Below are 26548 nucleotides of genomic sequence, written 5' to 3'. Positions count from 1 at the left end.
ATTTTAATTTACCTTTGATTCCACTAGATGCCTTGATGTGTGTGTTAGTGATTTCAGGTTGAAAAGGCTAGGAATGGATCAAAGGAATAGAGAGGAAAGCATGCAAAGTGGAGAAATTATGGAAAATCAAGGATTGGGAGAAATTCACTCCACGTGCACGCGCAGCAGATGCGCACGTGTGAAATGACGAGGTCGCAAGGCGACGCGTATGCGCACACGACGCATACGCGTGGATGGAAAATTGTCAAGCGACACGTACGCGTGACGTGCGCGTACGCGTCGATGTTTGCACGTGACCCACTTAAAGTGAATCCGCTGGGGGTGATTTCTGGGCTTTCCAGGCCCAAATCCAACTCATCTGTGATGCTATTTAAACCAAGGACTGAAGGGGAATCACATGTCTAGTTATCATATTTTAGTTTTAGTCTAGTTTTTGGAGGGAAAGTTAGTTTTAAAGAGAGAAGCTCTCACTTCTCTGTAGAATTAGGATTAGGTTAGATCTAGATTAGAATCTCTTAGATCTAGGTTAATTTCATGATTTGATTCACTTATCCTTTTGTAATTCTTCTTCTTCTACATCTCCTCTCTCTAGTTTAGCATTTAATTCTTGTAATTCTCTACTTTTATGTTGATGCACTTTTGTTTCTTCTATTTCTCTTTTAATGCAATTTATGATTCATGTTCCTTTATTGTTGAATTGCTTAATTTATTTTACTTTCCTTTTATGCCTTCCATGTGTTTGAAGAAATGCTTGGTTGGATTATAGAGTAGATTTTTCCCTCTTGGCCTAGGTAGAGTAATTAGTGACTCTTGAGTTATCTAATGCTTTTGTTGATTGATAATTAGAAGTTGCTAGTTGATTTGAATACCTCTAAAGCTAGTCTTTCCTTAGGAGTTGATTAGGACTTGAAGAATCAAGTTAATTCATCCACTTGACTTTCCTCCATGGTTAGAGGTTAACTAAGTGGGAGCAAGGGACAATTCCCATCACAATTGAAGAGGATAGCTAGGATAGGACTTCTAATTCTCATTCCTTGTCAAGAGCTTTTCTAGTTGTTAGTTTATTTTCATTGCCATTTACTTTTTTTGTTCCTTATTCCAAAAACCCCAAACATACCTCATAACCAATAACAAGAACACTTTATCGCAATTCCTAGGGATAACGACCCAAGGTTCCAATACTTCGGTTATTATTTTTAGGGGTTTGTACTTGTGACAAATAAATTTTTGTATGAAAGGATTATTGTTGGTTTAGAAACTATACTTGCAACGAGAATTTATTTGTGAAATTCTATACCATCAAAAATCTACTCATTATATTGACAACACCAGCATCAAACAATTGCGCGGAAAGGAAGTATCATAGGTGAAAGTAGCTTGGAGTCGGACTGGTATTGAAGAATATACTTAGGAGCTTGAATTGGATATGCGGAAGGACTACCCACACATCTTTTTAGGTAACTAAATTTGAATTTTGAGGGCAAAATTCTTAATTGGGTGGGTAGGATGTAAACCCCAAAAAATTTGTGATTAATTAATCAATATATTAATTTTTAATAAAAGAAATTAGAAATATGAATTTTATAGTTTAATAAGATAGAGCTAATTAAAATAAGAATTTTGACACGAATTTCAAAGAGTTTGGCCCAAGATTGGGCCAAACACGCTGAATCGGTCAAAACTGGGCCCACATTGGACCCAAGGCCCAACCCATCTGTCCAATAACTTAAGAAGAGTCAATCTTCTTCCTCCTTTTAGCCAAAAACATGCCGAAGCAATGCTCAAGGCAAGGGGAAGAAGAACAAACCCTTGGCTTTGATTTCAAACCACCATATCTTGCTACTCTGAGCTCCGATCGGTGCACTATTTGGGGCCACATGCCCGTGGCGTTGAGCTCTACAAAGTCCGGTAAATAATTTGGTAAGGAACTTTCATGTTCGTTCTCAACCTCTCTTTCCCTAAAATTTTCGAAATTTTTTACAGTGGTGTTGAGATTTTGCTTCCTTGATGTATTAGGACCCGATTAGCTTGAGAAAAATATTCAATCTTACTTCATTGGTGCCTGAACAAGGTAAGAATCCTAGAACCCTCGCTAGTTCTTTGATTAAGTGTGTTGGGTATTAAACTTTGGGTAGGTATATGTGATAAAGGTGTTAGGTGTATGTATATATGTGATATAAAGCAATTGGATATGTTGGAAGCTTAATTGGAAGCTTGGGATTTAGTGCTAGTTGCTAAAATTGGTGTTGAGGGCTTGCTTCTTGCCTAGTGAGTTGTCTTGGATTATACGAGAAAATTGGCCAAGGTATGGTTTATGTTTCTTGTATTTAATATATAATGTCTTGTGAAAACTTAGGTTAGATGACCATAGGATAGGTTGGAACACATGAGTATGTTGAATGTTTAGTGCTTTTGATGATATTGTTGTTATTGACTGAGTATTTGTTGGATGACTATTGTTTATGATGATACTAGGTTGTTAGGTGATGAGTTGATGATGGTGATATAAATAGATAAGAATAGGTGGTGGTATATTGATGATTTTGTTGACATTATTACAAAATTTATGCATATGGTTGTTTAAAATTGAGGAATGGTTGTATATGGTAACATGTGGTGGAGGTGATGTTGTAATTGGTATTGGGGTGCTGATTATATATATGAAGTGTTGAGGTTGAGTTTGATTTTTAATGAAAATAGAGGTTGAAGATTTTTGTGAAAATTTGATTTTTTTACCGTACTTCGGCGAGTCATAACTCGGCTTCCAGACCCCCAAATTGTTTCAAACTTTTTCATATGAAAATTGGGTTCGTGAGGTTTATGCTGTTTAAAAAACGGATGAAAAATATTTTAAAATGAAAAAGTTATACGCGTCGGAAGTTTGGAGTTCAAAACTGAAATTCTGCAGACTTAACCAATTTTTGACAAAACTTCTATGCATGCGTATGCATACCCTTCATACGTAAAGGGTCGTCTCTATTTCGCATGCATGCGTACATGGACGGGGTAATGCATACGCATCATGGACAAAAAGAGACCTATGCGTACGCGAGCATGGGGCTTCATACGCGAACGTATGATTCTGTCCAGCGTAAATGCGTACGCGGATCGGGTCATGCGTACGCACACCATGACATGCGTACGCAGAGCCCTGTTTTTCACCAAATAAACATTTTGTATTTTAAACCCAATTTTGAACCTCTAAACCTCTGTTTTCACTCTTTTAATCCTAGATCTTAGTTGTAGACCTAGTAATGAGATGAAGCTAGTAAATAGAGGTAACTTGGGGGTGAAGCAAGGTTGGAAAATTGATGAATTATATATTAAAATGTGAATGCTTGAAGTAAATGCGATGCCATGGCTGTAAAGAATGATTATGCAATGATATAAATGATTATGAATGTTTATTGGCTTATGCATTCAATTATCTGAGATATTAGTTTCCCTGGGTAAAGTACCGTGGCTTGCCACGACGTGTTCCAGGTTGAGACTCGATACTCTGTTGACCCTACGTCGTAAGGGTGACTGGCACGTATAAATTCCCAAGAAGGATACCCCCAATAAGCAAATTTTATATGAGAAAAAGCTATACATAGATTCTTGGGGATGCGCGATGGGGGATAGTCCAGGGTTTAGCAGCCAGACTTGTCGGGTTGGCTTAATAACCTACAGATGAGACTCATCAGCCATAGGACAGACATGCATCATATGCATATTGTTTGAATAGTTTGCTTGTGCACTATTTGGGAATGCCTAAGTGATTTTAATATGTTAATTGTTATACTTGCTATCTGTATTACTTGTATTCTATCTGTGTTTGCCATTGTTTGCTTGTTCGTCTACATGATTTCACCGAAATTGAAGGAACGGAGGAAAGACGGAGAGAGTAAGGTTTATAGTTAGGCTTTGGCTAGGAATCCTTAGAAAACCACCCGTTTATGGTTTCTGTTTTAGTCCCTTAAGTCTATTAATCCGAGTGTCGGCATTCTAGAATTGCCTCTGGCATTTCCGGGACCTTATATCTTATGTACGTGGCACCTTTACCATGCTGAGAACCCCCGGTTCTTATCCCATCGATATTGTTATTTTTCAGTTACAGGTTGAGAGGCACCTCGCTAGGCGTCTGGAGTTTCTGCAGCGAAGTGGATTCAATTTGGGACTTTAATTTTGGTCTTTTGCTATATATGTATAGACTCTCCTCATATATATATATATATATATATATGCTTTACTGTTGCACATCTTAGAGGTTTATGGAGAACTAGGGTTTTAAACATGTATTTTTTGGGTTATGGATTGTATATTTTGTATGTAAATATTCTCCTGCCAGCCTTAGCTTCGCAGGCTGAGTTAGGAGCTTATTATTTCGTACTTTTGACCCTATATTCCTACTTTCTGTTTAATTATGCTTATGAACCTTAGATTTCTTCGCACACAAGTAATCTTGTTTCTTGAGCGTTGCGCTTTTTATTTTGTGATTTTGCTTTATCCATTTTTCAAGGCTCCTCGAATACTGCATCATTTTCTATATATATATATATATATATATATATATTATTTTAGAGGTCGTAATACCACACAACCTCTATTTTACGACTTAAGTGTAAAGCTCTGTGTGATAGGGTGTTACAATATACATGAGTATTTGAATATTTAGAAAATCTATTATTAGCATGAAAATAATGTATTTTGAGAATTTAAGAGTATATTCAGTAGATAAATTATACATAAATGATACTAAGAGAATATTAACTTAGATATGTTGTAGAAATAATTCAAATTAAATCATAAACTAAATTGTATAAAGAAAAGACTAAAAAAATATATCAGAATTATCATCTAAATATTTTTGTTATAGAGTGAGAAATTTTAATAACAAATATATTATAACAAACATAATTTAACAACGATATTTTCTTAATATATTATTATCAAATATATTATTAAACATATATCTAATATAATTTTCTTATAATGATACAGTGAGAAAATTTTATATTCTAATAATATTATATTCGAAAATAATTAAATTACCTAATAATTAACATGATAAGTTTTTAAAGTACATTAAGATAATATAATAATATCTATAATAATATTATTTAGGACAATAATTAAAGGTTTAATGAATCAAAACCTAAGAAAAAATAGATTATTATTAATTAAATAAATATACATAATTCCTACCCATATTATAGCCATTCGACTTGGACCAGCTCCGCTGTTATTTTATCTGAATATTTAGCAAATCTATTATTAGCATGAAAATAATGTATTTTGAGAATCTAAGAGTAGATTCAGTAGATAAATTATACATAAATGGTACTAAGAGTACAGTAACATGGATATATTGTAGAAAATAATTCAAATTAAATGATAAACTAACAACATAAATTTATTAATTGGAAGTATAACTTAGAATACATGACAAAGAGTATTGATGAGCAGCGATTATAGATATATTTATAATATCTTCTACTCGTGTTGTTATATTAGTTGGACCACTCAATATAGCATTTTGTTTTCGTCGTTTAATACTCTCTCAGTAACAGGTGTTGCTGTATCTGTTCTTTGCTCATGTTTTGTCTTCGTCGTTTGGCATAATCTTGTCAAGTCGGTCAACTACTTCCACGTGAAACTTCTATTGGTATGTTGTCCACTGTAATTAATCAAAACAACCATATAAATATAGTTTTACACTTTTATTTAAGGACGAAAAATAAATTATATTAGGTTTTACATTATATGTAGGTGAAGTGAAAAGGATACATGAGAAGATAGATAAGAAATGAATGAAGTTTTTCTATTATGCAGTAAAGTAATTTGAGGTGTGAGAGAATAAGGGAATAAAGAGATAATTATAAAAGTTTCGTAAATGTATGAGATAAGAGAGAACGTGAATGTATGTGATAAGAGAGAAGAAGAGGTAGTGGGAGGTATGTGATAAGAAAGAAGATAAGGTAGTGGAATTTTTTTAACGTGAAATAACTAACATATAGTGGGGTACATAAAAAAGGACAAAATTGAAAAAAAAAATTTGGACACCAAATGAGGTTTTGCCATTAAAATAGACAATACATTCATAATTCTAATAATAGTAATTGTAATAAAGTCAATCGTTTGATAAAATCTATCAATACATATTAATAAAGTCTATGTTTATTAAAGTCGATTAATACTTTTATTTACATATTAATACGTATTAATCTAGAATGTCTTTAAAAGACGCAGCACATGAGAATTGTTTGTATGAACGAAGCAAGAATAGTTGTTGAAAACAATGGGAGTGGCAAGAATGAATGAAAAAATAATGAAATATTAGACAATGGTATATAATGGAGTTTGGATGCGTGGAGAGCAAGTAATAGATACCATGGGAAATATAAAAGGTTTAGACACAAGAATTGTATGAGCATGTATGTGCATTGAGTGACATGAAATCAACGTGCCAACAAATACAACATGAAATGAAACAGTAAAAAAGTATTCAGCAGGCGAAGAAATTTTAATGTGTAGCATAGATGATAATAAATACTACTGTTATTGTGCCTCATGTAGTATATTATTGGTGTCAATAGGTCCTATATGTTTCTTTGGAGTGATATTATTGAGTTGTATAATTATATTTGTTATTTTGTTGATAATGGATGTTACCTATTTTTTATGATACTGCTAAAGAGAATAGTTTAATAAATCATAAGATATTTGCTTATGCTTCCTTTCATGATTCGAATTGTATGAACAATCCAAGAAACTGTGAGGCACAGTAGTTGGTTAAAAAAAGTGACAACAAAAAAATGGATATGTTATCCTTATGAAAGTGTAAGAGGGGCTCCAAAAATGTGACACATATGCTATTATTTATTTTTTTTCACTTTCTAATTTCTTCTATCTTATTTTAATCCTGCCAACATAATCTGAAACTAATTTTGCAAATACTTATTTCACTAACAAATCAAAAAAGTTTACGCATAACTTTTTGCAAAATATTATTAATTTTGTCTTCTATAATATCATTTGTTTGGCATATGATACTGGTTATTTGATTGGCATATGAATGATGCAGTCTACACTTATAAATAATTTGTTAAAAAATTAATAGATTAATTTTCTAAACTATTAATTATGTTGAGTATTATATGTGACATCTAAATACATGAAAATTTGTTTATAATTAAATTAAATAAATTAATTATATTTCAAAAAAATTAATTGATTTATCATTGTTCATTTAACATATGGCACAAATTATTTGATTGGCTTATAAAGGACTCAAAAAAGTCTACACCTACTAATGATAGAGTAAAATATCTCACGCACATTTTATTAACTTCTTTTTTCTTTTTTAATCTGTTTTACCTTGGATAATATTATTTTTTACTGATTATTAGATTAATATATATATTAAAGATGTGGCAAGAAAAGAATTTTTGTTAAATTGATTTTTTAACTAATTTGAGGATCCAATAAAATAAAATCATTTTATTTTATTAGTTTTTCTAATTTGTTTTATTGTATTTTTTTTTACTTTAAAAACTTTAGGCTCTAAACATCTCAATTTAAATAATTTCAATTATATGATCAAAAAGTGGTTCGAAAAAATAGGTTTAAATTTGGTCAATTTATTGAATGTAACTAAAATAAACATATTAAAATATAATAAACAGAAAGTAAAATAATTACTAGAAGAAGAAAATGTTGCATAAATAATAGAAATAATTTGATAATATATAGACTAATTTAGACCATCAAAAGAAAATAAAATAAGTAACAAAAAGTAAGTATATAATTTTGTTAAAAAACTAACTAATATCATTTAACTTTAATTTTCACCTTTCCAAAAAAATACAAAAATATGAATCTTTAAGCATTTGATAATTTAGAAGTACTTATTGTAGAAAAAAAATTACAATAACAGAAAAAGTTAAAAATATTATGACCCACAAAAACTATTTAATAACAAAATTGAGTTTGTTCAAAATTGTACCAAAAAAAAAATGAAAAAAATTGAATTTTTAAAACTAATCACAAGGAATCACTACTATCAACTTATTAAATTTAAGTAATATTAAGTGATGATTAACATATGGCACAAATAACTATTTTTTATAAATAGTATTTATATGACAAACAAAATAGAATAAGATTCATAATAGATTATGAAAACTAATGTCATCCTTATTATAGTATAATCACATTATTTTAAAACATGAAAAATAAAATAATAAAGTACAAATTAATTAATGTGCACAATAAAATAAATATGAAACTTATATAGTGGTAATCAAATATGAAAAGCAATGATGTACTATGTAGCATCATAACTTTTAGCACGTCATGATCGTACCAAAAGTAGGAGTTACTAACCTGTTTTCCTTATTTACTACTTAATATTGAGCCTTTAGTTCCGTATCGTGTTTCAGTTTTATAGAAAATGATGAAAAATTTTGTTTGCTACTAATCAAAATCATATATCCAAGACCACCAAGTAATAATATTCACATAATTATTAATAATAATAAATATTATACAAAAGGATTCAAATAAAACTCAGATACAATTTCTATCCCCCTGTATAAAATAAAATCTTAAATAACAAAGGCGAGGGAATTCTATGGAAGCAACTCAACACATAAACTTAACTCAAATAAGACTAATAATCGCCCGCAGCTTCAAACTGAGTCTTCGAACCTGTGGCACTGAAAGGGTGGAAGATTTTGGGGTGAGAACAAACCACACATTCTCAATGGGAATGGGAATGCCGTAAGGGTGTGTGTGGTTGGGGGAATTATGGAACATTCCCAGGAAATTTAAGATGGGAATATGAAATTCCTATGTGTGGTTCAAAGTTGAAAAAAACATTCCAAGGTAACTTTTATTCCTTGGAATTGAATTACCACTCATTCAATTCCCATTTCCCCCTGGTTATCTTTCATTCCAATGGGAATGGAATGTAAATAATGAAACAAAAAGACTAAATTACCCCTATTATTTAATACTATATTTCACTTCTTCTTCATTTTTCTCTGGAGAACTAAACCCTAGCAGAGCAGTTTTTTCCCCCAAATCTGTGAGCTTTACCAATGCCACCAGCACTGGAGCCGGCACCGGCACCGCCGTTACTCTAATCAGAAGATTCGTCTCCTTCTCTTCTCCGATTCATGTTCGCACTGCTTTTCTCTGTGAATTTTTTTTTTTGAATCTTATATTAAAGTTTGAGTTTTTTCCCAAATCAGTGGAGGCTTCACCAATGCCACCGCCATCAGAGCTACACCAGCGCCACCGTTACCCTAAACGGAAGACTGGTTTCCTTCTCTTCTTCAAGTTCATGTTTGCATTGCTTATCTCTGCGAATTCTCTTTGAATCTCTCATTAAGGTTTAGGTTCTTTTTATGCTTTCTACATCATATTACACTAATTTCCTGCAATAGACTGCTAATTTGATTAGCTATTTTTTATTTTGCTTGATTTCGTATACGCTCTTTGTGATTATGTTGCATGCAAACAACATGTTTGATGATTTGCCTCAATAAAGAGTTTAAGCTTTTGACATATTTTTACATGTTTAATTTGGCTTGAATCTGACAAAAACATATTTTTACATACATGCTTAATCTTGTCTTAATTTGGGTTTCCGTGCTGTGTACTTCATGAGCCATGCTACAATGCACTACTAAGCTTGCATTACTATTGCTCTGCTTCTTTATCCTGTTGTCTTGATGAATTTTACATACTAGTAACAATATAAAGTTGTTTTGGTGACAATTTAATTTTCAGCTACAGGATCTGTGGGATCTAGTTTTCCAGTTTTAAAATGTATTTTGGTGTGCATGTTCTGGTATACTTGTATGTTCTGGTGATATTTGTTACAGTCTCGTATGATAGTGCAATGTTTGTTTGAAGTTTCTGTTTTTCTGAAATGGGTGTCTCCCATGATTTCTCACTTCATAGGTCAATGCTTGTGTCATTGAAATGTCTCCATTTGGTAATAATGTGTCTCTGTCTCTCTGTGTTTGTGTGTGTGCATTTTCAAGTAATGTTTGTTTTTCTTACTTTGCTTTTGGTAATTCATTTGCTTTGGTTTTAGTTCTTGATTGTCACTGTTAAAAGGGCTTCTGAATTTGAGTGGTTGGTCATTTTTTGAACTCTGTCATTTGTTCAGAGAAACGAGATTGGGTTGGTTAGAGAAAAATACAGTGAATCTACACCAGTGTTTCTGCTTCACTGATTCGTAAGTGTTCAGATCTGAACCACAATACATTATTCCTAATATACTTCGAGATTTAATTCCATGATATAAATTTTGATCTGAGGCACCCACTTTTCTTTCACTATTTTGTTTTTCCCCCTTTTTTTCACACCTTCGGAATAGGAAGCTCTATTTTTTTTAATCTATTTAGCAATGCATATTCTGCGTTATTGGATTTTTAAAAATTGAAACTGGCATTCTACTTGTGTGAAGAATTGAAGTTCAAGTTTTTTCTTTTTTTTTTCCATTTATTATTTCTCTGCTTGAATTATAATTATTTCTTTGAGGTATTGTGTGTGAAAAATCCATGTTTAAGCTTGCAAATGTAGTATTTCTTTCTATTCGCAAATGATGACAAATAGACAGGGACATCAGCACTCGAAGGAGAGTGATGACTTAGTCTAAAATGGGAATCTCTCTGATGCGTTCATATAAAATCTACAATCTGTTATTATATTTTTCGTATTAGCCATTTATTTCATTTAGGGATTAAGCATTTTGATTTTATATTGCATCCTTTGTAGCTATCATTGTATCACTCATTTTCTTATGGATATGGTTATGGCAATGTGTGTTTATTTATTTTGTTCCCTAATGTGTTAATTTTTTGCTGATTTTTCATTTGTCAATGAACCTGATGTTAAAATCTATTTTGTTTTTCAACATATGTATGTTATTGTTTTTTCTCTATTGAAGAACCCATCATTTTAACTTTTAAATCAATTTTCAAATTATACTTGGCCTTTGCTTAATGCAGACACCTTACTAGTGGTTTGGCCAATGATGTATTCTATTGCACGTATTATCAGATATATGTATCTGATGAAATCTTAAATTGTCACTACCTCTGAGGCCATCCATCTCGTATAGTTAAATCTTTTTACTGGTCTTTGTTATTTGCACGTGTTGTTAGCTCACTCCTGCTTACATTCCTCTGATTTCTTCTTCCTTGGTGAAGTCATTGTTGTTTTCTCTAACCATGTTGGAGATCATTTTGGTGTCTGGTTTCTTCTGAGCATTTTGGTGCCAAGGATGATTAGCAAAAGAACCATGGATGGAGCTGCTATTCAATGTGATACAAGCCTGATGATTGTAACTAAGAACGGAGATTTGAAGATTGCTTTTGTTGAAGTCTGACCACAGTTGGGCTCCAAAAGAATCTTATGAAATAAACCAATCTATGTTGGGGTAGATGGAGAGATTAACTTGCACAAGAAATGTGAAACCAATGGAGGAGAAGACATCACGCTCAATAATTGAAATAATTTTTCTATGTGTGAGGTTGTAATATTGATTTTATTTTGTTGATGTGTTTGTCTTCTTGTATAAGAGTTGTGCATGTATGCTTATTAGTGCTAGTAATTTTTTACTTTTGAGACTTCTTTGTAACTTTCATTTGCATAATAGTAATGCTTTTTTAGTAAATTAATTGTGATAATATTAATTTTAATTAAAGATATTTGTTATTAGGGGTATTTTAGTAAATTTAAAAAGATTAGCATCGATAATAATTTTAATTAAACATATTTTTATTAATGGTATTTTAGTAAATTTTTTATTAGAAGTATTTTTGTAAATTCAAAATGTAAAAAAATAATAATTTTAATTAAACATATTGTTATTAAGTGAAATTTAGAATCAATAATAATTTAACTAAAGATATTTGATATTGGGGGTATTTTAGTAAATTTAAAAAAAATTAGAATCAATAATAATTTTAGTTAAACATATTTGATATTGGGGTATTTAAGTAAATTTTAAAAAAATTTAGAATCAATAATAATTTTAGTTAAACATATTTGATATTGGGGTTATTTAAGTAAATTTTAAAAAATAGAATCAATAATAATTTTATTTGAACATATTTGATATTAAGGATATTTTAGTAAATTTAAAAAAATTAGAACCAATAAACAATTTAACTAAAGATATTTGATATTAGGGGTATTTTAGTAAATGTAAAAAAAATAGAATTAATAATAATTTTAGCTAAACATATTTATTATTAGCGATATTTTAGTAAATTTATTATTAGAGATATTTTTAAATTAAAAAAATAATGTAAAAAATAATAATATTTAATTAGCTTTATATTTAATTTTAGTCATTAATATTTTAATTTGAATGAGTAAGGGTAATTTTGACATATTACATAATATGACCAAAAAATTTAAACTCAACCAAACAAAAATTTAGTCATTCCTAGGATTATTACATAACATTCCAAGACATTAAAATTTATAACCAAACATAGGTATCCTATATTCCAAGTAATCTTATTCCTAGGCATTATATTCCTAAGAATGACATTCCTAGTAATAAAATTTAATCTTTGAACCACACACACCCTAAAAGTAATGAACATAATGCGAATAATTAACTTTCTAAAAAATTAAAACTATTTACTTTATATAATTAATTACCTTCTTTAAATTTTTTAACTTAAAGCAAATCTCAATCACAACCTCAATTTCCAATCATAGAGAAACAATAGCACAAGAAACAGATCAACACGCAAACAAGAAATAGCACAATCACAGAGAAATAAGATAAGCAAACACAATGAAATGAAAATGTACAAATAAGGATTATGCATGTCTAGTCCTATACAGGACATGAGCTCATGTGTCGGTTTGCTGCCCGATTTCCGACACTGGTCCTGAGATAAGCGTTTGTACCGTCATCCTTATCTCAGCCATCATCTCCTCCATGAGCGTTACATATCGTCGTCCTCTTGGGAGAAATTCCCTTTCGATCTCCAGTGAGCGTTACGCATCGCCGTCCTCACTGAGTCATCCTTATATTGTCAAGTGAGCGTTACGTATCGCCGTCCCCACTAGACAATTGGCACTAAGGTCCAAACATCATTCAATTTGTTTTCAATCTTTGCTCTCTACTCTACTGTGGTAGAGATTCCTTTAATTATCTCTCTTTTCTTTACTTTTCGTTCCTCTTTTCTTTCTCATCAAACCGAACTCAAAATATAACTTAAAACAAAATCTCAAAAGATTAGATTTAAAACTTTATACTTTTCTTAATAAATCGAATTCAAAATAGAATAAATCTTTTCTTAGCTAAATAAATCTCAAATAATTTTATTTTTCAAAACCAAATATTTTAAAAATAGCATTTCAAACAAAGTCTCAAATTTTATAAAATTTCAACAGCACATCGCCTGAAACTCGGACTTAGCCACCCTTACGGGTTCCCCCTTTCTCAACAATTCTCCAGCCCTTTTCTCAACAATTATCAAATCAGCAAAATTCTCAATAATCAACATATTTTATAGCCGTATAATTTTTTGGTAATTCTAAAATTATTTATAAACCCTCAAAATTATTGCTTCAGTTAAGGAATCAATTTTAAGAAATCAGTTTAGAAATCTAGGCTCAATCTGTTTTTGGTTCATCAAACCTTAATCTCCACAACTCACTTATCTTTTTCTCCACAACAACCAAAACAGCAAGGTTCTCAACCCATTCAGTTTAGTGACCAAAGTTATTGATAATATAACCAAAATTTATAAGCACTCATTCTCAATAGTTAGGAAACAGTCACAATCAAACCACCATCACAATAATTTCAAACTGAGCACAAGCCTAAATCAGTTTAACACTCAACACAATATTATTCAGTTAATTAACATATCCAGCAACCAATAATTCTAAAACAAACTTGCAACAATATCCATCATCATCAAACAAATCTCAATTTCACAACTAAATCAAGAAATCAGCGTAACCAGGAATTTGAGTAATTAATTACTTTCAAATAATTAAATCATTATTCATGAATCACAGCCTCAAATCAAAATCATTCTTAATACCACACTAATCAAAATTTCACAACCTCAATCCAAGCTTATCTCTATCAATTAATCACACAAAATGTTTATAAATTATTTGCAGTTACCTACTAAACCTTATTGGCATTCATAAATTAAAAAAGTTAATTTTGAAATACATCCCCTACCTCAATTAACCAAACTCAAGAATCAAACACGACAAACCCCACTTATTCCGAATTAACAGCAACAATGACAATGGCATTAGAATCCAGCAGTAGCAATAGCAACAACATCAACACCGAACAATAGATTATTCTAACCTAAATAAAAATTAACATGAAATGGATATTATGTGAAAATAAAACAAATTATCACGGTAAAAAAGGCAAAACAAATTCAGTCTCACCATGAAGATCAGCAAATCCTAATGGAGCAGGAGCGGGGTAGAATAGAGAATGGATCTGAGCTGAACAGGGCAGAACATGAAGCATGATCTCAGCAGTAGGAAGACGGCTCCACTCAAATTCTACGACGTTATCCTTGAGCTCCACTGTGAAACCCTTAATCAACTACAATGAGTCTTCGATGACGGCGGTAGGCACGACGTGACGGCAACTTCTTCTTGATAGTAGTGAGCTCGTAGCAATGACTCCTCCTTCTGCGTCCTTCTCTCTCGTTCATGTCAATAAAGAGCAACGATGAAGGTCCTTCTAGTAGTGGTGTGTGGTTCTGACGGCGACAGAGGCGCGGATGGCGGTGACGGACCTCTTCACCGATAGCGGTGGTGACTGGCGTGAGGAGGCGGCGGTCCCAAGCTTGCGACTCTCATCCTCCACGTCGCTCTCTCTCTCTCTCGCTCGTGAACTCTCTCTCCTCACGGCTCTGCTCCTCGATTGCGACATGGCGGGGGTGGCGGCGTGACAGATGGTGGTGATGGCGTAACAGGGCCCGACGAACAAGCCTCTCTTCTCTCGGATCCCAGTCTCTCTTCCCTTTCTTTTTTTTCTTTTCTTTTCCAGGTTCCAACCGTGTGTGTGTTAGGACTTAGGAGTGAAAGGGGGTGATGGTTGAGGTAAGAGGCGGTGAGAGTGAGTGAACTTGTCACATTGAGGGATGCACGAGTGTGGAGGAAGAGGGTTACGTGTGTGTGTGGGTTGGGTAGAAGGGATTAGGGTTAGTGAAATTAGGATTTAAAATTAGGGATTTAGGATTTGAATAGAGTTTTAATTTAAAATCATATTTAATCAAAAACCCAAATCACTAATTTCAATTAATTAAAAATATCTAATTGAAATTGAAATTTGTATAAATCCAAATTAATTTAAGACTCGAAATCTCATAACTTTGGTTTGTTTCCTTTTTAGTAAAAGCAACTTTCTAAAATAAAACCATATATATAAACATAAATAATTCATTATTTATTTTCTAAAAACTTGAGGTCTTACATCTCACTCCACTTATAAAAATTTTCGTGCTCGAAAATTGATACGAAACAAGAGAGGCTTATATTAACTATACTTTTTAAACATGATCAAGGAAGAGGCAAAAAAGGATCTTAGCATATATGCATATATACAGTTACAATTACTTGTATTTTCAGATGGTACAAAGGTATAAGGGTAGAAGTGCACAAAGCAGAAGTTACGAGGCAAGCTTGACACAAAATATATCATGGCTCAAGCATGTGATGACAAGGCAAGGCAGCGAAGGGTTACAAAACAGGTTCGGGTTAAAACAATGTGATTAACTTTCACAAACTAATCTCGTATCAGCTTCAGAGTTGCAACTTTCCAACTTCAACTTCTAACGTTTCCCAAACCCCACGATATGCGTTATCGATTAACTATTTCACCAACGATAACCCGTTAACTTTTCCGTACACATAACCATCAACATTAAGTTGGCAAAACTTAATATCAGCAGATATGCAACGGTAAGCTAACAGCATTAATCAATAGACAGTCATGTGCATAAAACTCTAATTCTCATCATTCAGACAAGACCTATAACATGACAGACACTCAGAGTATACAATGAAGCACAGGCAGTCCATTCCCAAGGCTCTAATCAGGATGAACTGCTCTGATACCATAATGTAATACCCTAACTTTTAGCACGTCATGATCATACCAAAAGTAGGAGTTACTAACCTGTTTTCCTTATTTACTACTTAATATTGAGCCTTTAGTTCAGTATCATGTTTCAGATTTATAGAAAATGCCGAAAAATTTTGTTTGCTACTAATCAAAATCATATATCCAAGACCTCCAAGTAATAATATTCACATAATTATTAATAATAGTAAATATTATACAAAAGGATTCAAATGAAACTCAGATACAATTCCTATCCCTTTGTATAAAATAAAATCTTAAATAACAAAGGTGAAGGAATTCTATGGAAGAAACTCAACACATAAACTTAACTCAAATAAGACTAATAATCGCCCGCAGCTTCAAACTGAGTCTTCGAACCTGTGGCACTGAAAGGGTGGAAGATTTTGGGGTGAGAACAAACCACACGTTCTCAGTAGGAAATGAGAATACCGTAAATGTAATTAATATAATGCGAATAATTAACTTACTCAATAAAACTATTTAGTTAAACCTTTGGAAATACTTTTTAGTTTTACTTTATATAATTAATTACCTTCTTTAAAGTTCCAAACTTAAAGCAAATCTCAATCACAGCCTCAGTTCCTAATCACAGAGAAACAATAGCACAAGAAACAGATCAACACGCAAACAAGTCACAACAAGACAAATAGCACAATCACAGAGAAACAAGATAAGCAAACACAATCAAATGCAAATTCACAAATAAGGATGATGCATATCTAATCCTATACAGGCCATGAGCTCATGTGTCGGTTTGCTGCCCAATTCCCGACACTGGTCTTGAGGTAAGCATTCGTACCGCCATCCTTATCTCAGCCATTGTCCCGTCCATGAGCATTACGTATTGCCGTTCTCATAGGGAACACTCCCTTTCGATCTCCAGTGAGCATTACGCATCGCCATCCTCACTGAGCCGTAACCTTTTTTTTGGTCTCTTATGAGCGTTACATATCGTCGTCCTCTTTGAGCCGTCCTTATAGTGTCAAGTGAGCGTTACGTATCATTGTCGCTACTAGATACTTTGCACTAAGGTCCAAACAGCATTCAGTTTCTTTTCAATCTTTGCTCTCTACTCTACTGTGGTAGAGATCCCTTTAATTATCTCTCTTTTCTTTACTTTTCCTTCTTCTTCTTTTCTTTCTCATCAAACCGAACTCAAAATATAACTTAAAACACAATCTCAAAAGATTGGATTTAAAACTTTATACTTTTTTTAATAAATCAAATTCAAAATAGAATAAATCTTTTCTTAGCTAAATAAATCTCAAATAATTTACTTTTTCAAAACCAAATATTTTAAAAATAGCATTTCAAATAAAGTCTCAAATTTTATAAAATTTCGACAGCATCTCCCCTAAAACTCGGACTTAGCCACCCTTATGGGTTCCCCCTTTCTCAACAATTAACCAGCCCTTTTCTCAACAATTATCAAATTCGTAGAATTCGTAATAATCAACATAATTTATAGCCATATAATTTTTTGGTAATTCTAAAATTATTCATAAACCTTTAAAATTATTGCTTCAGTTAAGGAATCAATTTTAAGAAATCAGTTTAGAAATCCAGGCTCAATCTGTTTTTGGTTCATCAAACCTTAATCTCCACAACTCACTTACCTTTTTCTCAACAACGACCAAAATAGCAAGGTTCTCAACCCATTCAATTTAGTGACCAAAGTTATTGATAATATAACCAAAATTTACAAGCACTCATTATCAATACTTAGGAAACAGTCATAATCAAACCACCATCACAATAATTTCAAACCGAGTACAAGCCTAAATCAGTTTAACACTCAACACAATATTATTCAGTCAAATTAACATATCCAGCAACCAATAACTCTCAAACAAGCTTGCAACAATATCCATCATCATCAAATAAATCTCAATTTTACAACTAAATCAAGAAATCAGTGTAACCAGGAATTCGAGTAATTAGTTACTTTCAAACAATTAAATAATTATTCACGAATCATAGCCTCAAATCAAAATCATTCTCAATACTGTTCATACCCTGGGTCGAGCTGTCTGACCCGGGTTGTTTGACGACAAGTCGACCAACCTCTTCAAGTCAGGACTACCCGACTTCTTCTCTAAGAGCTCGGCCAAATTACTACAGAGGCCCAAGAAGGCCCAAACAAAGGAACACAGCCCAAATCTAAAGGCAGCCAAAGCCTAGAAAGATAAAGGGCGGTTCCCATAAGGATAAGATGACTTCACTCAAAGATAAGATAAGATAAAATAATTATCTTATCTCCAGAAAGGTCACTCCACACCATTATAAATACACTGGAGCACCCAGGTATAACTCATACTCTGATTTTACCAAAAACCTGCTTAATACCCTTGCTAACTTAATCATCGGAGTCCCTTGCAGGTACCACCACCCTCTGGTGACAAAGGATCAGCAGATCGCCAGTTCAACAAGTCGGACACGACAATCCTGGCTGTCATTCACCAGCCGGACACGTCATCTCCGACCAGCAAAGAAGATCTCATCCGAGATCGACCTACAGTTTCAGGTAACCCTCAGAACATTGGCGCCGTTGCCGGGGAACCTGGAAGTCCTCCCATCCACATGGCGAACGACCATGACAACGATCACAATTCTAGTTTGGTAGACAGAACGCCAAACAAAAACACGGACACTACACCAGAAGATACTCCTCAACCTAACAAAGACAAGAATTTGCCAAATGCGAAAGCCATGGAGGCACTTCAAAACCACCTAAAACAACTCGAAAAAGAGGTGGAGCATCAACGAGAAGTTGAGAGAGACCTACGAAGGGAAGTTAGGTGACGCCGCGAGTTAAAGGACAAGCTCCTGAAACTCGAAGCAGATCTCAAGGCCAAAACTACTCAGTCCGGTCACGAAGACAGCTCCTGTAAGGACCAAAACTCATTCACCAAAGAGATCATGAGGACCAAAATCCCAAAGGACTTCAAACTTTCCGACATGACTCTATACGATGGCACAACAGATCCCGGTCATCACCTCAGTAATTTCAGAAGTCGAATGTACCTCACCGACGCCTCAGATGCAGTCCGCTGCAAAGCCTTCCCGACCACCTTAACAAAAATAGCAATTAAATGGTTCGACAATCTGTCCCCAGGTCTATCTCACGCTTTGACGACTTAGCCAAGAAGTTTTTGGCCAGATTCTAAATCCAGAAGGACAAAACTAAGCACGCCCCGAGTCTGTTAGGGATCAAACAGGGAGATCAGGAAAGTCTTTGCAGCTACATAGAAAGATTCAACAAAGCATGTCTAGATATACAAAGTCTACCAACAGAGGCAACCATTATGGGTCTCATTAATGGCTTGCAAGAGGGACCTTTTAGCCACTCTATATCGAAAAAATCCCACATCGCTGAATGAAGTGCAAGAACGAGCAGAGAAGTACATCAACATGGAAGAAAACTCTCGACTAGGAGGGACCTCAAAGTCCGAATTCTCCTACTCCTCCCGAGATAAGGATAAAGAGTCCAAGAAAAAAGAAGATCAGCATGGAGAAAAGATCAAGAAATATCACAATTACACCCCTCTTCGGGTGTCTCTCGTAGATGTCTACCGAGAAGTGTGCCATACTGAAAAGATACCCCCAGCTCGACCACTCAAAAGCAAAAAAGGAGGAGGAAATTGGGCTAAATATTGTGAATACCATCGAATCTATGGACACTCCACCAATGAGTGTTTCACCTTAAAAAATGTCATAGAAAAACTGGTAAGAGAGGAAAAATTAGATCGGTACTTAGCCAGCCGAGCAGACGAACCAAGAAAAAGAAAAAGGGATGAAGACGTCGGACGGACTGAACGACCACCTCGTACACTAGAGAGACATGTCCACATGATAACGGAGGATTTGCGGGATGAGGAATCTCTAAATCATCTCGCAAAAGACATCTTAAAGAGGTATATCATATTGAGGGAGGAGAAGAAGCACCCGACATCCCCACTATCACTTTCACTAAAGAGGACGCAGCCGGCATCATCTCGAGGCATGACGATCCCATGGTCATCACTATCATATTAGCCAACGCTAATCTCCACCGCACACTGGTAGACCAGGGAAGCTCGGCTGATATCCTATTCAAAACTGCCTTCGACAAACTCGGCATAGAAGAAAAAGAACTCAGAGCATATCCGAACAGCCTATTCGGGTTGGGAGACACTCAAATCCAACCACTTGGATACATCTCACTACACACAACCTTCAGAAAAGGAAACCAGTCACGGACACTCAATATAGATGGTGCACGAAATCACAATCGCACTTTTGCAATTTCGCACAACTAACCAGCAAGTACACTGGGTCGTCCAAGTAATACCTTACATGAGTAAGGGTCGATCCCACGGAGATTGTCAGCTTGAAGCAAGCTATGGTTATCTTGTAATTCTTAGTCAGGATATCAGTAATGATTCTCAGTTTTAATTGTAAAAAGTAAAAGAACATGAAATAAATACTTGTTATGCAGTAATGGAGAACAGGTTGAGGTTTTGGGGATGCTCTGTCTTCTGAATCTCTGCTTTCCTACTGTCTCCTTCTTCACGCACGCAAGGCTCCTTCCATGGCAAGCTGTATGTTGGTGGATCACCATTGTCAATGGCTACCATCCATCCTCTCAGTGAAAATGGTCCAAATATGCTATCACCGCACGGCTAATCATCTGTCGGTTCTCACTCATGTTGGAATAGGATCCATTGATCCTTTTGTGCCTGTCACTACGCCCAGCACTCGCGAGTTTGAAGCTCGTCACAGTCATCCCATCCTAGATCCTACCCGGAATACCACAGACAAGGTTTAGACTTTCTGGATTTCAAGAATGGCCGCCAATAATTCTAGCCTATACCACGAAGGTTCTAATCTTAGATTAGAAACCCAAGAGATATGCACTCAAGCTATTGCAGATAGAACGGAGGTGGTTGTCAGGCACGCGTTCATAGGTGAGAATGATGATGAGTGTCACAGATCATCACATTCATCAGGTTGAAGTTCGAGTGAATATCTTAGAATAGAAACAAGCATGATTGAATGGAAAACAGTAGTAATTGCATTAATCCATCGAAACATAGCAGAGCTCCTCACCCCCAACCATGGGGTTTAGAGACTCATGCCGTCAGAAATACAATATGAAGTGTAAAAATGTCATGAGGTACAAAATAAATCTCTAAAAGTAGTTTTTATACTAAATTAATAACCTATGTTTACAGAAAATAGGTAAACTAAGATAGATAGTGCAGAAATCCACTTTCGGGCCCATTTGGTGTGTGCTTGGGCTGATCATTGAAGCTTCCATGTGTAGAGACTTTTCTTGGAGTTAAACACCAGGTTGCTGCCTGTTTCTGGCGTTTAACTCCAGTTTTTATGCCAGTTCTGGCGTTTAACGCTAGAATAGGGTAGAAAGTTGGCGTTAAACGCCAGTTTGCATGATCTCAACTCGAGAAAAGTATAGACTATTATATATTGTTGGAAAGCCCAGGATGTCTACTTTCCAACGCAATTGAGAGCGCGCCAATTGGACTTGTTTAGCTCAAGAAAATTCATTTCGAGTGCAGGGAGGTCAGAATCCAACAGCATCTGCAGTCCTTTTTCAGCCTCTGAATCAGATTTTTGCTCAGGTCCCTCAATTTCAGCCAGAAAATACCTAAAATCACAGAAAAACATACAAACTCATAGTAAAGTCCAGAAATGTGAATTTTAAATAAAAACTAATAAAAATATAATAAAAAGTGAATAAAATATACTAAAAACTACCTAAAAACAATGCAAAAAAGCGTATAAATTATCCGCTCATCACAACACCAAACTTAAATTGTTGCTTGTTCCCAAGCAACTGAAAACAAAATAGGATAAAAAGAAGAGAATATACTATAAATCCCACAATATCAATGAAGCTTAGTTCTAATTAGATGAGCGGGGCTTGTAACTTTTTGCTTCTGAATAGTTTTGGCATCTCACTTTTTCCTTTGAAGTTCAGAATGATTGGCATCTATAGGAACTCAATTAAAATAGTGTTATTGATTCTCTTAGTTTAGTATGTTGATTCTTGAACACAGCTACTTTATGAGTCTTGGCCATGGCCCTAAGCACTTTGTTTTCCAGTATTACCACCGGATACATAAATGCCACAGACACATAACTGGGTGAACCTTTTCAGATTTTGACTTAGCTTTGCTAAAGTCCCCAGTTAGAGGTGTCCAGAGTTCTTAAGCACACTCTTTTTGCTTTGGATCATGACTTTAACCACTCGGTCTCAAGCTTTTTACTTGTACCTTCATGCCACAAGCACATGGTTAGGGACAGCTTGATTTAGCCGCTTAGGCATGGATTTTATTTCCTTGGGCCCTCCTATCCATTAATGCTCAAAGCCTTGGATCCTTTTTACCCTTGCCTTTTGGTTTTAAGGGCTATTGGCTTTTTCTGCTTGCTTTTTTTTCTTTTTTTTTAATTTTTGCCACTCTTTTTTTTTCGCAAGCTTTGTTATTCACTACTTTTTCTTGCTTCAAGAATCAATTTTATGATTTTTCAGATTATCAATAACATTTCTCTTTTTCATCATTCAAGAGCCAATAAATTTAACATTCATAAACTCCACTATAAAAAATATGCACTGTTCAAGCATTCATTCAGAAAACAAAAAGTATTGCCACTACATCAATATAATTGATGACAAGTCATCCTAGCCCATTTTAGCTAGTCTTTTTCTTGTGTTTTCATTAGAATTATGTACTTTCTTGAGCCACAAGCAAGCTAATTGAGTAGATTTTCATGTTTCCCTTGATTGAACCAACCATATATGAATTTATGCCATTTCATGAGGTTTTATGCTATATTTGTTGCATATTATGAAAGAATGAATATCTCATGATTTTGAGCATAGCTTTGATGAGTTTGGTTGATAAATGATAGGTGAAGAAAGCTTGGAGAAAGGTTGAAGCAAAGAGGAATGGCTAGGAGTGAAGAGAAGACAATGGAATAAGTGAAAATTGAACCAGGAAGCAAGAAGTTAGCCCCAACGTTAGCCCCCTAACTTGGAGGCTAACGCTGGCACATGAATTTCTCCCTGGCCATCCAACGTTTGCACCAACGTTAGCCCCCTAACTTGGAGGCTAACGTTGGAACTTGAGAGTTTCTCCCCTGGGCACCAACGTTTGCGCCAACGTTAGCCCCCTAACTTGGAGGCTAACGTTGGTACATGAATCACAAAGGGGGAAGGGCCAACGTTTGCGCCAACGTTAGCCCCCTAACTTGGAGGCTAACGTTGGCACATGAATTACATAAGGGAGAGAGGCCAACGTTTGCGCCAACGTTAGCCCCCTAACTTGGAGGCTAACGTTGGCGCCACTAGCACTAAGCAAGGCCAACGTTAGGGTCAAAGTTAGACCCCTAACGTTGGCTCCAACGTCCATACCAGAAGAATTTTGCTTGCTGCTATGAAAAGTTGGGGCCAAAGTTAGACCCCTAACTTTGGCTCAAACTTTTGGTCCAACTTTGGCTAACCTCAAAACCGGTTCAATTGGTTCACTTTGGTTCTTCTTCAAACTTCAAGAGCAATCAACCAAGGCCTCTTTCAACCCAATTCCACCAAGAACAAAGGCCCAACTCAAGGCTTGAAGATCATTTTTGAAAGTGTATAAATAGAATAGAATTCAAGTTATTAAGGGAGCTTTCCTTTTAGAATTTTCATAATAGTTTTGGGAGAGCTTTTGTTATTGAGTGAACTTTAATTTCTTGTTTTCATTGCTTTCAATTTTCATTTTACATTTGTCTTGGATCTTGGATTGGAGATTTGAAGAAATTCTGTTTCAATCTCAATCTTAGATCTCTCTGTTTCTTTACTGTTAATTGAATTCCATTTCCGGTTCATTGTTTGTCATCTCTTTTCTTTGCAATTTACAATTTCCTTGCTATTGTTCTTGTTGGATCTAGGAAGGCATTGAGATCTAGACTTAGTTTTCTAGTCTCTGGGTCCTGAGATCTGAATTTCTCATTTCAATTCCCTGTTTATTGCTTTTTCTGTTCATTTACTTTACTGCTTCAAGATCCGGTTCAATCCGAATTCCCTTTCCCTCTTCTGTTTGATGCAATTTAGTTTTTCCTTGTTTAAATTCTGCAAATCCATTCCCCAATTCCCTTTACGTTTCAAGCAATTTATATTCCTTGCACTTTAAGATTCCGCAATTTACATTTCTTGCACTTTAAGTTTCTGCCATTTAATTTCTTGTTCTTTAAGTTTCAGCAATTTATTTCTTGTTCTCTTTACTTCAATGCAAATTACATTCTGCAAGTCACAAATCACCCAACCAAATCTTGATTCGCTTGACTAAATCAACCACTAAACTAAAATTGCTCAATCCTTCAATCCTTGTGGGATCGACCTCACTCCCGTGAGTTTTTATTACTTGATACGACCCGGTGCACTTGCCGGTTAGTTTTGGGTATTTTGGGAGAGATTTATTTTTCCTCCAAAATATCTCATCAAGTTTTTGGCGCCGTTGCCGGGGATTGATTAGATTGACAATGATTAAGTGAGGTGGTGATCTAGATCAAGCACTTTTTCTTTAATTTTTGGCTAACCCACTAACTGTTTGAAGTTTTGCCTGAGCTGATAGAAACCTCATTCTAGCAATAGAGTGAAATTCCCTTGGCTCATCCTGCTGAATATGATTTTCATAGCTTGAAAAACAAACGAGAGGAGTGGTTTTCGTTCATTTCTCTCTCAAGTTTGCCAACTGTTTGATACTTTGTGTCAACTGATCCTTCAATCATATCCTGGCCTGAATATGCTCTATCTTCACTTGAATTGGTTGTGACTGTACAGATCATGGAAGGGAACTCAACAAATTCGAGCAATCATGGGAGTAATACCCCCACCATGGACGATAATGTAACCCATGGTTCGAAGCAACTATCCATAGCCATGAATGATGTTGCCCAATGGTTTGAAGCTTTTCCACAAGGAAGCATTATCGGATGGGAAGAACTGATGAATGGACTCCTAGTCAAATTTAACCCATCACAAAGAATTGTTAAGCAAGAGGCAGAAGTGCATCCATTAGAGAAAGAAATTGAAGGTGCTCGTGCAGTAATAAGCCAAAACAAGCAGATGCATGAGCAGACTCTACAACAATTAGATATGATGGCTAAAAAAATCACTGAGTTGAGACATGCTGTAGTACATACATACAACCTGACTCAAAGCTCATATGGGTGTAATCAAGCTGAACAAAGCTTTGGGGCCATTAACCATGAGCAACAAAGCTATGAGCAACTACAAGCTCCAAGCAATCACTCTAGTATGCTCCAGAACAGACCTCAGAATGATGTGTACAATCCACCTTGGAGAACTCATTCTAATGGGAGGGGGGTTGAGAACCAAAACCAAAGACCAAGGAACTTCAACTGCAACAATCCCAACTTCAAAAATCAACTTAAAACACACCCCCACAACAACAATCACACACACTTCCAACCCCGTCTTACCTCACCATTCGCTCAAAATGACCTTCATCAACCACCACAATTGCCACAACCACTTCCAACCTTTCAAAGGATCTATATTCTAGAAATGCTGATGGAGAGGTCCATCAAAATTCAAGAAATGATGGCAATAGAGCGGGAAGAAATAAAGAAGCATCAAGAGATGATAAGCAAGAACCAGGAGGCTTCACTCAGAAGACTTGAAAGGCAGGTGGAACAATTAGTGCAAAACCTTGCTGAATTGGGTGAGAAAAAGGGGACTTTGAACCCAAAGAGCCATGAAAAGGATGCTGTGTTGAAAGAGAAGGGAGTCATGGAGGAACACAAAAAGGCTATGGAAAGAGAAACAGAGGGAAGGAAGCCCATAGCAAGAGGAGGAAACCTAAGGCAACAGAAGCCTCAACTTCCATGAGCACAGAGTGAAGGATGTCAAGCTAGTGACAATAAAAGAGCGCTTGTTGGGAGGCAACCCAACCCGAGGTAGTTTTCTGTTCATAACTATTTTAATAAAAAGGTTAATTAGTTTTATCTATAATGCAAGAAGCTAAGTTTGGTGTTGCACACCAAAACAATCTAAAGGAGAATGCAGGATTCTAAGTTTGGTGTTTCACCAAAATCCCATTATAAAACACATTCTCACTTTCTGCATAATGTAGGCTTCAAGCATACTGGATGAACTAGTTAGCCATCTTGCTGTTTCCTAGTTTTCAGTTTTATTGCTTTTGAAAAAAGAAGAAAAAGAGTTTCACACATGGTTAATCTAATGCATTGGCAAGGTACTAAGTTTGGTGTTCCCACACCAAAGTAAGTACAAAGGCCCACAAATAAATCATGCAAGCTAACCATTTTTCAAGTGCTTGGGGAACAAGCAACTTTCAATATCATTGCAGAATGACATACAAGCTTTTGGAG

General features: G+C 34.8%; 2 non-coding genes across 2 annotated transcripts; both read left to right on the top strand.

Annotated features, from left to right (window-relative positions):
* The first annotated feature begins 10590 nt into the window (after window positions 1-10590).
* On the top strand, window positions 10591-10677 carry LOC148573830 (small nucleolar RNA R44/J54/Z268 family). The gene has a single exon (XR_015906514.1). It is a non-coding gene; the product is annotated as a small nucleolar RNA R44/J54/Z268 family (small nucleolar RNA).
* A 347-nt stretch (window positions 10678-11024) lies between these two features.
* On the top strand, window positions 11025-11104 carry LOC148573829 (small nucleolar RNA snoR122). Its single transcript, XR_015906517.1, has one exon. It is a non-coding gene; the product is annotated as a small nucleolar RNA snoR122 (small nucleolar RNA).
* The last annotated feature ends 15444 nt before the right edge of the window (window positions 11105-26548 follow it).

Source organism: Arachis ipaensis, chromosome B2 (genome assembly GCF_059453495.1).
Source record: "Arachis ipaensis isolate K30076 ecotype BB chromosome B2, ASM5945349v1, whole genome shotgun sequence".
Taxonomy (NCBI): domain Eukaryota; kingdom Viridiplantae; phylum Streptophyta; class Magnoliopsida; order Fabales; family Fabaceae; genus Arachis; species Arachis ipaensis.
The sequence above is the reverse complement of the archived record's forward strand: the minus strand, read 5'-3'. Positions and strand labels throughout refer to the sequence as shown.